The sequence below is a fragment of the Rattus norvegicus genome, chromosome 5 (assembly GCF_036323735.1).
Source record: "Rattus norvegicus strain BN/NHsdMcwi chromosome 5, GRCr8, whole genome shotgun sequence".
Classification (NCBI taxonomy): Eukaryota; Metazoa; Chordata; class Mammalia; order Rodentia; family Muridae; genus Rattus; species Rattus norvegicus.
Window position 1 is genome coordinate 10878607 of NC_086023.1, and position 11827 is coordinate 10890433.

Sequence of the window (11827 nt, forward strand, 5' to 3'; positions counted from 1 at the left end):
CCAGGTGGAAGTGCTCCCTGGACAACCCTAACCAGGAGGGATGTGTCCTAGCCCTGCTCAGGGATCTATTGACGGCCTAGGCACTCGCTTCACCTCTACCCATAACGCATATCCATCAGGGCAGCAAATTCAATATGGAGCAGATGTCTGCAGAGGGCTCCCAGCTATAGTGCGGCCCCCTGTGCGAGCAATATATGTCTCACAGGTGAACAGCCATGACAGATTTTCCTCTGGGGAATTCCTTGCTGCCTTGACTAGGGCTGAGTAATTGACCCTAATGGGAATGCGCCCTGTTGTTTTAGGACAGTTTTAATTCATGTTAATTAACTCAGAACAATGGTCTTTTGGTAAGGTCCTGGCCTCGTGTAATTAAGCAGCCTTCCTTGGCTCCTAGCTCCAAATACATTGCCTAAAACATTCTCTTAATATTTAAATGTTATTTTAAGTTCAAACAGTAAGACAGCTCAATGTTGTTCTTCTTCTTTTTTTTCCCATTCACTGGATTAATCAAATGAGGTGTTTTGTTATTTGATCTTGAATAGCAGAAAACAGAAAGAAGTTTATTGTTGTTTCTAATTGTCACTGTGCATGCATGCCAAATACATTCTATTCTAATGCACCTCGCACTAACTGGCTACTTTAAGAGCTGTTTCTTTCCATTTGGTTCCTTTGGGGAATTTTGGCCTACACATGTCAGTTTGACGGACATAGTTTCTTGAGCTGATTGCTGAAATCCTTAGTTTACTTCTTCCGGAGTTAGACTTCACTCTCTCGCTCCAATAGTGAGCTGAATCTGCTGATAACAATGAGAAGACTAGGGGCTGGAGAGATGGCTCAGCGGTTAAGAGCACTGACTGCTCTTCCAGAGGTCCTGAGTTCAAATCCCAGCAACCACATGGTGGCTCGCAACCATCTGTAACAGGATCTGATGCCCTCTTCTGGTGTGTCTGAAGACAGCGACAGTGTACTCACATATGTAAAATAAATAAAAATAAATCTTTGAAAAAAAAAACAATGAGAAGACTAAGAAAAGACCACCAAGGCAGCTCATCGGAAACAGAATTTAAAAAGTGCACTGGAATCCCAACTGTGAGCTGATACAGTCCCAGTGGCTTAATAATATAGATGTTAGAGATGAACAAACTCGTATCCATTCACCAACTCCTGAGTGTGGAGCATGGGCCAAGTAGTTTGATGTCTGGGGTTTAAGGTCTTCATCTATATGGTACAGTAATTATGTCACCAAGTATTAGAAGAATTAGCATATGTATGCTGGATTCTCTTTGATAAATATTCCCTTAAGCATGTTGAAAGCAAAATAAAAACAATTATATGAGTGTTACTGATGGTACGCATGAATGATTTTCAAAAACCTGGATCATCAGGGTCACCTGGAAACGTGTATAAATGCACGGTCTTTAAATACAGAAATAGAAATGTGTGTTCTTGCGAACCAGAGAGCTCTCAGCGTTAAGTCTGAGAACCATTGCTCTGAATATGCCCAGGTCTTACAGTAAAGCAGAGGGTGAAGTTCAGGACCCAGGTGGCTTTGTTTCCAAAGCTACTCATGGGAAGAAAGCATCAGACTAGAGTATATCTGCTTACAGACCACACAGTTGCTTTGCTGTGGGAGACTGGGGACTGTGAAGGTTTCCCCTGCTGGGAAGAGACGCCATGACTAAGGCAACTCTTACAAGGCTAGGGCTGAATTTGGGCTGACTTCAGTGTCAGTCCATTATCACCATAGCAGGAAGCTTGGCAGCATGCGGGCAGACGTGGTGCTGGAGGAGGAGTTAATTCTTTAAAATAGCAACTCTCCCTGCTTGCTGGACTGAATGTCCCTGGGCAGCCTGCATGCCAATGACAACTTAGATCTGACCCCTTCCTTCGCTGCCCACAAGCCTGAAGGCCAATCCAGAACAGGACCCTTGAGCATAGGAAAGTGTCAGCTATTGCAGTCCTATCTCCAAAATGTCTCTTGGCATTGGATGTAGTAAGAAGGGCGTCCCCTGGGACTGGAGCTATGTGAGCTGCCACAGGCGTGCTGGGAATCGAACCTGAGTCCTGTAAGGGCGGCCAGTGCTGAGCCGTCACTGGCTTTCTAATAATAGGTAGCAACCTGGGAATCCGTGTCCACAAAGAAATAAAAGCAGCTGCTCACTTGTCAAGTTTTAAATTCCCAAAGGAAGGGGCTTGGTAGTGAAGGTGCCCTGTGAAGCTGGCCTGGAGGTGCTCTACAATCTCAGCATGGAAGCCCCCAAACCTCGTCAAACCCTGTGGGCGGCGAAAACTTGAGAATCATAAGATAAAAGGACCCAGACTTTGGTTAGGAGATACAGGCCTGTAATCCCAGCACTTAGGAGGTAGAGGCAGGAGGATCAGGAGCTCAGAGTCATCCTTGGCTGCATGAGTTGGAGGCTAGCCTGGGACCCTTGAAAGCCGATCTCAGAACAAGAAAAGAATGGCACCCAAGATAAGTAATGTCCATTGTTAGTGTCGTTCCTTTTTGAGACAGGGTTTCTCTTTTTAACAGCCCTGGCTGTTCTGGAACTTACTATGTAGATCGGGCTGGCTTCGAACTCACAGAGACTCACCTGGCTCTGCCTCCTGAGTACTAGGATTAAAGGTACATGCCACCGTCACCTAGCTTAAAATAAATACTTTTAACCAGGGAGATTTTTCTGGTGGGTCTGTTATCTAGTAAAGATGAGTTAGTAACCTGGGGTCAAGAAAATGAGATTACAAAACTGAAAAAAAATTACAGCTTTTTTTTTTTTTGACTCAAGAAAAGTTCTCTGTGTATATATGCCATGTATATGTAGGCACTTCATAGGCCAGAAGATAGTTTCATCAGACTGGAGCAGGGGGAGTGAAGGGCTGGAGGCGGGGAGTGGTGAAGGGCTAGACTTGTCTTGTGACCCTCCCGACCCTCCCTTCCCTTCTCCAAGGGAAGACTCAACAGCTTTATTTTCATAGGCTTGCCTATCTCTGTGTTTCTGGCTATACTGTTTCTATGAGACTGGAGACCAATCAGTAAATGTAGCAGAAGGGAGGGGGATGGCGTTACCGTCTGATCGGTGCAAAAATAAAAGCTGCTATAGGGAAGGCTTTAATGAAACCAAACCACTTAAATAAAAATAGTAGAAGGGCAGGGTGTGGTGCTGCACACCTTTAATCCCAGCACTTGGGAGGTGGAAGCAGGTGGGTCTCTATGATTTCAAGGAGGCCTGGACTACCTAGGGAGTCAGATAGTCCGATAGACTGTGTAAAGACCCAGTCTCCAAAAACAAACAAGGAGACCTGAGGGAAGGGAGTGGTTGCCCAAGCACTGGGCTACCTGCTTAGTTCCAGGCCAGCCAATAGTATGTTGAAACTCTCTCAAGATCAAAGACACACGCGCGCGTGCGCGTGCACATCAAGCAAACAACCCAACAATAAGAACAAAGGGCAAGTCACAGGACCATCGACTCTAGACTGTAGAAGTAGGTCCCCACCCCCACCCCCGCTCTTTCTGAGAGAGAGAGAGAGAGAGAGAGAGAGAGAGAGAGAGAGAGAGAGAGAGAGAGACTCACTAAATGGCCCTGCACCACTCTGCCCATTTTTGACCTGCTCCGTTTCCGACCTGGGCCGGTTCACCGCTCCTTAGGCAACCTGGTGGTCCCCCGCTCCCGGGAGGTCACCATATTGATGCCGAACTTAGTGCGGACACCCGATCGGCATAGCGTACTACAGCCCAGAACTCCTGGACTCAAGCGATCCTCCTGTCTCAGCCTCCCGAGTAGCTGGGACTACAGGCGTGCGCCACCGCGCCCGGCCACTCTGCCCATTTTTAAAAAGTTTTGGCTTTGGTAGCTTTTAACAATCTTATTTATTTACTTAGGTACGCATGTGTTCAGATACATGTGTACCACAGCCCAGCGTGGAAGTCAGACTACAGCACATGGGTCAGTCCTGTCCCTCTACCTATTGTGCCCCAGGAGTTGATTCAGGTGACAGCAAATATCTTTACCTGCCGAGCAGCTCTCACAGGCCTCTGTTTTGATTTTAGTTTATCGCGATGGGATGTCAAGTGGCCAGTCATCAAATCACTGCAGAGCTAAGGATAGCCTTGAACTCCTTAACCTCTGGCCTCTACTTCCTTATCTGATGCTTGTAAAGTTTACTTTCGTCATTTTAACTTATGTGTATGTGTGAAGGAGTATGTGTATGCAGGTGATGTGCCCAAGAACTCAGAAGAGGGAGCTGGAGAGATGGCTCAGTGGTTAAGAGCACTGACTGCGGGGTTGGGGATTTAGCTCAGTGGTAGAGCGCTTGCCTAGCAAGCGCAAGGCCCTGGGTTCAGTCCCCAGCTCCGAAAAAAAGAAAAAAAAAAAAAGAAAAAAAAAAGAGCTCTGACTGCTCTTCTAGAGGTCCTGAGTTCAATTCCCAGAGACCACATGGTGACTCATAACCATCTGTAATGAGATCTGATGCCCTCTTTTGGTGTGTCTGAAGACAGCTGCATTGAACTCACATACATAAATAAATCATTTACAAAAAGAAGAACTCAGAAGAGGGCCTTGTGTCCCCTGGAGACGGAGTTACAGGCAGTTTGCTGTAGATGCTGGGAATAAAATTCTGGTCCTCTGCAAGCACAACTGTCTAGCCATAATAGGAACCTTAAGAATATTTCTGAATATTTATTTAACGTGACGAGTAGATGGCAGAAGTGGACCAAGCCACTGAGCTGTGGGGTCCTAAAGAGAGTGCATAGCTGGAATTCCTAGTGCCTTCCTTTTCCTACTGCCCTACACGCTGGGCGACTGGGCACTGCCCGGAGAGGAGCCTCATATTTCAGAGTGTTTATCCTAGCCCCTCTCTAAGTGGCTAGCTGTCAGTTTTCATTTCTGCTGTACCTTTCTTCTTGGAGAGCTGATAACCACTGATGACATAGTACCTGTGATCGATTCCCTAAGAGCCCAGGTGGGGGTGGGGGGTAGGGGGTGAGGGGGTTGTTCTAAGGTAGCTCTGGGCTTTTAACGGCATGGGATCATAAACACCCCCATAAAAGGTTTCATTCAATAACAATCTTTGCCAAAGCAAATGGGTTTCAGTCTCTCACCCACAGACTGGATTCAGGACTCATCACCAGTGCTGTGCCCAGTCTGCCTCTGTGTTCTGTAGTGATTCCTTTACTGAAAAGCTGCGCTCTTTAGAACACCCGAGGAAAGTCTGAGTTTGGCTACTGTACATATTAGTGAATTTGTGCCTAATGCTGTCACCAGCATTCTCTGAGTTTAGTGCTAATTCAATTAATGATTGTCTGATAAGTGGCTAAAAAGCTGATGGACAGAAATGGGCTTACCTGCTATAATACAGAGTGAGTTGAATTCTTTCTTATTCCTGACAGATTCAAATCATCCGTGCCCTGTAAAGCACTTTATATTTACCAACTGCTTCTTAGGAAATAAGCATCATATCATTTCTTTCATTCCCTCTTTCCCTCCCCCACTTCAGAAGACTCACGCCAGAACTCACTCTGATCCTCCTGTCCCAGTCCCTCAAATGCTGGGGACTGTGAATGTGTTCTGCTACAACTGGCTAGTTTCTCTTTTATTGTTTTGAGACAGGGTCTCTGGTCTGGCAGACCTGGAACTTAAGCTCATTGTGATCCTCCTTCCTCAGCCTCCTGAGTTCTGGGATTAAAGATATGTGCTACCATTCCCTGCCTCGCTAAATTTCTTCCTTCCTTTCTGCCTTTCTGCCTTTCTGCCTTTCTTTCTTTCTTTCTTTCTTTCTTTCTTTCTTTCTTTCTTCCTTTCTTAGATTTATTTATTTATTTATTTATTTATTTATTTATTTATTTATTCCCTGTATGTGAGTACACTGTAGCTCTCTTCAGACACACCAGAAGAGGGCATCAGATCCCATTACAGATGGTTCCCATGTGGTTGCTGGGAATTGAACTCAGGACCTCTGGGAGAGCAGTCAGTGCTCTTAACCGCTGAGCCATCTCTCCAGCCCTGGCTAAATCTGAAAGCAGATCCTTCACCAAACTGTGGGTTCCTTACAGGAAAGATTTCCCCGATTCTCCTCATCCTCCCTCTATTGGACCATGGTGATTGGCAGGATTAGGTTTGCCAGGGAAGATTTAGGATTCCTGTGGGACTAGTAATTCCCAAGGTGATTGGGAGAACTGAGTTGATGTACCGCTGGGTTTTCTGAGATTCCAGTTCTGAACTTGAATTGCCATTCTGTTCCGTTGGGAGGGAAGATGTGATACCCTTTTCAGGTGTGCAAATACACAAACACACATTTAATTAAAAATAAAAGTCAAATCTTTTAAAAGATGGGTTTAGTGGTGAATGCCTTTAATCGCAGCCCTCGAAAGGCAGAGGTGGGTAGATCTCTGTGAGTTCCAAGCTAGCAGGATCAACACAGTGAGTCCAGGTGAGACCCTGTCCCCCTCCTCCAAAGCAAGTAAGTAAATGAGTAATTAAAGGTATCCGCAGTGCAGTGCCCTTTGGCTTCATAGAAAGCAGCAGGAAGCTGAGGTGCATTTGAATGAGAAACTCAAGAACAGTGGGTGGTTTTGTCTGTTTGATTTTCTTCCTAGTCTTTAGCAGTCTCCAAACAAGCAGTTGAGTCAGAATTAGAGTGTCTGGGTTCAGGGGTGCAGGTTAATACACCGTGACTCCCTGAGGGCATTTGGTCAGAACACCCTCTCAGAGCCGTGTTCTGGGAGCCAGCAGTCCGTGGGCTCACCTCTCTTTAGTTTTCTGATTTCCACTGGAAATCATCTAGTGTGTGGGCTCCAAAATGTCCCTTACCACAAGCCTCAGGTCCCCAGGTAAGAGGCAGCTGTGTTGCCCTCTCCCAAACTATAGACGGTTCTGGATAGGGGACAAGAAATGTCACCATGGAGAAGCCCTCTAGGGACGAAGGGGCCATTTGGAACCTTTCAGGCCTCACCAGAGCTCTAAGTCTGAGGACATTTAATTGGCCTTTCTGATCGATTCCCAAATTCAACGCACTTTAGAGTACGCACAGCCTGGAGAAGCCGCGGGCAGCCTGGAGAAGGGCAGCATAGAGATAGGGATATACCAGGACCTGCCAGCTGCGCTCCTTGGGAGAAACAGCTTTCTTCCCGCTGCTCCGGAGTTCTACCTCCAGTTAGCCAGAGAGCTGGGAGGCTGCAGAACCCGATGGTTTATCTTACAGGACCTTCCGGTTCTTAAAGTCTACTTGAGGTTTTTTTTGTCTTGTTTTTTCCCCTCCTCCCTGGGTGCTTTGGGACAGTCCTCCAGAAGCCTATTCGGTAGCATGCTGAGATTACAGGGCATGATGGCATGTGGGGCTTTGTACCACGCTTACTACAAGATTCTACCACGGGAGCCACGCCTTCCCCTTTGCTTTTGAGAGGCAGCGTTGTGTTTCTGAGGTGGGTCTGGAAGTATGTAGCCCAGGCTGGCTTAGAATTTTTTCCCAATCACCTGTTTCCTGGGCTTTGGGATTAAAGGTGTGTGCTTCCATATCCGGCTCTAATTCTTTTTATTTTACTTAAACATTTTTATTTACATTCTTTAAAAACAAAAAATTGTAAACGCCCTCTATGTTTGATACATTGTGACCATTTTCTTTGACTTTTCCCTCTGGTTTCTTCCCCCTCCGCTGCTCATGTTGCCCAGACTGGCCTGGAACTTGTAAACTCAACGCCTCCCCACGCCTCAGCCTATCAAGTAGAGAGGATTAGAGACAATGACAGGTCGGTGGTTCTTAGTATTCTCCCCAGAAAATCCCTTCGAATGTGTCAAATACATTTCACGTAAGCATTAAAGCGATTAAAATCCCTGCCTGTTCGTTCTTCGGTAGCTCCAGTTTTCAGTATCACAAAAAGCTCTTCTAAACATCCAGGAGAACATTTGCCTACACCCGGATGGCTTTTCATTCCAATACAGTCAGTCCCAGATCAAAAATGCCCGCAGCGCAGGTGAGGTTAAAGACGGAAGCCGGTCGGTGTGTAGACGAAGCACAGCGCTCAGCTCAAGGGCAGTCAAGGTGGCTGTTCCGGATTTACCAACCTGGCTTCTCTCTCACTCCCCTCAGCCTCCTGAGTCGAGCGGGTACTAATTCCTGAAAACAAGCTGCCTTTTGAGAGTTTTCTGCAGTAGGGAACGCTAGCCCTAAGAGCTGGTGAGACAAGGCAGGCAGAAAACTGTCGGCCGGATTCACGGAGTTGCACAGTCACAGTTCCCAGGGATAACCAGGGCCAGACCACTGCGCCTAGGGTGTGCCCCTGCAGTGAAGGCGTGTGGCTCTCTTCCAAAGCTCCCTCTAGCTCCCTTTTTTTCACTTCTGGTTTAGCTGTGCAGACCTTGCCACACCAGCAGCTCCCTGACACCTTCCCTCTCTGTTCAGCGCGGCTCCCTACACAGCGCGTGTCCTGAAACACCCAGATTTGCTTGGAAACACAGTCCACACAGCCACCATGCCACCCCGGAAGGCGGGCCAGCCCTATCTAGGCTCTGGAAGGGCCAAGAGCGAGCGCAGGTAGAGCCCGCTCTGGAGGGCCGGTCTCTAAGCGTGAACTGGAATGTCTGGGTGGAGTTTTTTCCCAGGAACAAGGATAGACTTCAGGCAGAAGTTCCCGGAGCGAATTTGGCAGGATTACCCCACGCATCTGAGTTACTAGAGTACGTTGATGTACCAAATGCAACATTTCGCTATGGGCTTTTACTTTTCCTTCTCCACGTTACCTTTTCCTCGTGAGGTAGTATCACTACCTCAGGCTGGCGGCCAACTAGCTGTAGCCCCCTTGCCTCAGTCTCCAAGTTATAGACATGGGCCACCACCCCGGCTTGGTGACGGTTACTATTACCACCCTCCCTAAGCCAATCCCCTAGTAGATATCCTTTACACTGGGAGCTACCTCTTGATGTTGTGTCCCTGCCGTGGTGCACATGGCTATTGTTTTAGATATAAAATATACAACATGGTTTTGGAGACGTGGCTTAGCCATTAAAGAGTTCGTGCGCACAGTTCTTGCACGGGACCCAAAGTTTGTCCCCAGAACCCATGAGTAGATCACACCCACCTATAACCCCAGTTCTAGGGGAACTGCCTCTTAGGACACATGTACTCACCTGCACAGGCGTGCTCGTGTGCGCGTGTACACACACACACACACACACACACACACACACACACACACATCAAAAAGTTTCAAAAATATTTTATCAAGTGCTCATGTTCTCATTCCTCCAATGGTAAAAGTTTACCTAGCTGTAAGACACGCAAAGCCAGGCATAGTGGCTGCAGACATAGCTTAGAGTGACAGTGTCTTGACAGTGAGTGACATGCATACATTTATAATTACGCCCGTGAGCAGTCTATTCCGAGCCTTACGTGCATGTGCATGTGTGTGTATGTGTGTATGTATGTGTGTGTATGTGTGTGTGTATGTGTGTATGTGTGTGTGCATGTGTGTGTGTATGTGTGTGTATGTATGTGTGTGTATGTGTGTGTATGTGTGTGTATGTGTGTATGTGTATGTATGTGTGTGTGCATGTGTGTGCATGTGTGTGTATGTGTGTGTATGTGTGTATGTGTATGTGTGTGTATGTGTGTGTATGTGTGTGTGCATGTGTGTGTGTATGTGTGTGTATGTGTGTGTATGTGTGTGTGTATGTGTGTGTGTATGTGTGTGTATGTGCACGTGTGTGTATGGTACTGGTGATCAAACCGGGACCCTGAGCATGCTGGTGTTAACAGCTGAGCCATGTCTCTCTCCCTTCTTCCCAGCAGCTTATTTGAAATCAGGCTTAAAAGATACTGTTATTCTGGGAATATAACTCAGTGGTAGAAGGGTTGCCTCACATGTGTGAAACACTGTGATCGATCCCCACTTACCCTCAAAATTTAAGTAACCCAAAATTCAGGCTGGAGAGATGGCTTGGTGTGCTTTCAGGTGTTCCCTGCACAGGACTGGGATTTGGCTCCAGCAGCCACATAAGCTCGTAATGCTGTGTAGCTATAGTTCCAGGGGCCCAGTGGACTCTCCAGACCTCCTTGGGCACTGGCCATGCCTGTGGTACACATGCTTGTGTGCACGTCGACACTCATACAGCAAAATTAAAAATAAATGTTACAAAAACCACCCCCAAATCTGTCCATACTTATCAGTTCAAGCTATAAAGAGGAATAAGGCCAGCTCCACATTTCCAAGTCGCATGAGATTTATTTCTATCTTATTATTGCTGTTATTTGAGTGTAGGGTCTCATGTGTCTCAGGCTGGTCTCAAATTCTCTCTATGAGAGGAGTGCAGCCTCTGCCCCCTGAGTGAGTGCTGGGATTACAGGCACAAGCTACCACACCCAGGGGATCAAACCCAGGAACTGAGTCACACACACACCCCCCACCCGACCCCCCCACCCCTGCTCTACATTTATTTCTGTCAGTCTCGTCGTGCTCCTACAGTGCAATGGGGCTGGAGACTTTCTATAGCATCTGGGAGATGCTGTCTGTGATTTACTGTGCACTCCGGTCCATGTTTAGTTACTTGCTGTTTTCAGACAGGGTCTCTCTACATGCCTCTGGCTGTCCTGGGACTATATAGTAGACCAGGCTGGCTTCAAACTCAAAAGAGACCTGCCTGCCTCTGAATCCCAATTGTTGGGATAAATGGTGCTTCCACTATGCCTGGCTTTATATATTTAAATCCCACATTTTATCTTTCTCACTTATTTTCCCTTTTATTCTAGAAAAAAAAATCACAACCTCCATGGTAAAATACATGCATCCTTCAGCCTTATTGATCAATTCATTTCCCTAGGCCAAACATAAAAATAATTTGTGTAAACGACAAACAAAATAAATTTTGTTTGGAAATTTGGTTGCTTTGTTGATTTTTTTTCTTTTTTTCTTTCTTTTGTTTCTTCCCCTCCCCTCCCCCTTCTCCTCCCTCCCTCTCCTTCCCCCTCCTCCCCCTTCCTCCCTTCCCCCTCCCCTCCTTCCCTACTTTCCCCTTCTCCTCCCTCCCTCCCCCTCCCTCCTCCTCCCTCCCTTCTCCTCCCTCTCCCACTCCCTTCTTTCCTTCCTTGGAGACAGAATTTCAGTCTTTACAGTCCCAGCTGGCCTAGAACTAACTTACTGTGTAACCCAGACTGCCTGGCCTCCGACTTTGGAATCCTTGTCAACTTCTAGAGTGCTTGGTTAAAGTTGTGGGTCACCATGTCTCAGATTTCACATTTGATGGTAGGAAACACATGATAATTTTTAAATTTTGATTTGGAACCTTATTTTTGAGAAGACATACCACTTTAACCTTTTTTTTTTTAAATTGTTTTTCAAGAAAGAGTTTCTCTACGTAGCTCTGGCTGTCCAGGAACTCACTCTGTAAACCAGACTGGCCTTGAACTCACAAAGATGTGCCTGCCTTTGCCTCCCAAGTGCTGGGTGTTAAGGTGTACACGACCACTGCCTAGCTAACTTTTGTTTTAACAAAGTAAACAAAGACAGTTTCCCAGCTTTCTGAACAAACCCTGGGTGCTGCCTGAATACTTGTGCTCACTCCCACAAAAGGCTTCTCACCAGAAATTGATTGGTTGCTCTTCAAAATGCCTCTTAGGATAAGAATTCCCATTACATTTTGTATTGGGGAAGAAGTGATTTGAATGATAGGCAATCAGAGATGTCTGTGTGCCGCACGTACAGCTTTCTGCAGTCACCGTATCGAACCCGGCTCATCTTTGGAGAATGACCTTGAAACGTCATTGCTTTAGAAAACATGGGCTGCTTAGAACATCCATTAATGTCCTAAAACAAATGCTGCCGAGACTCCCCAGGGGA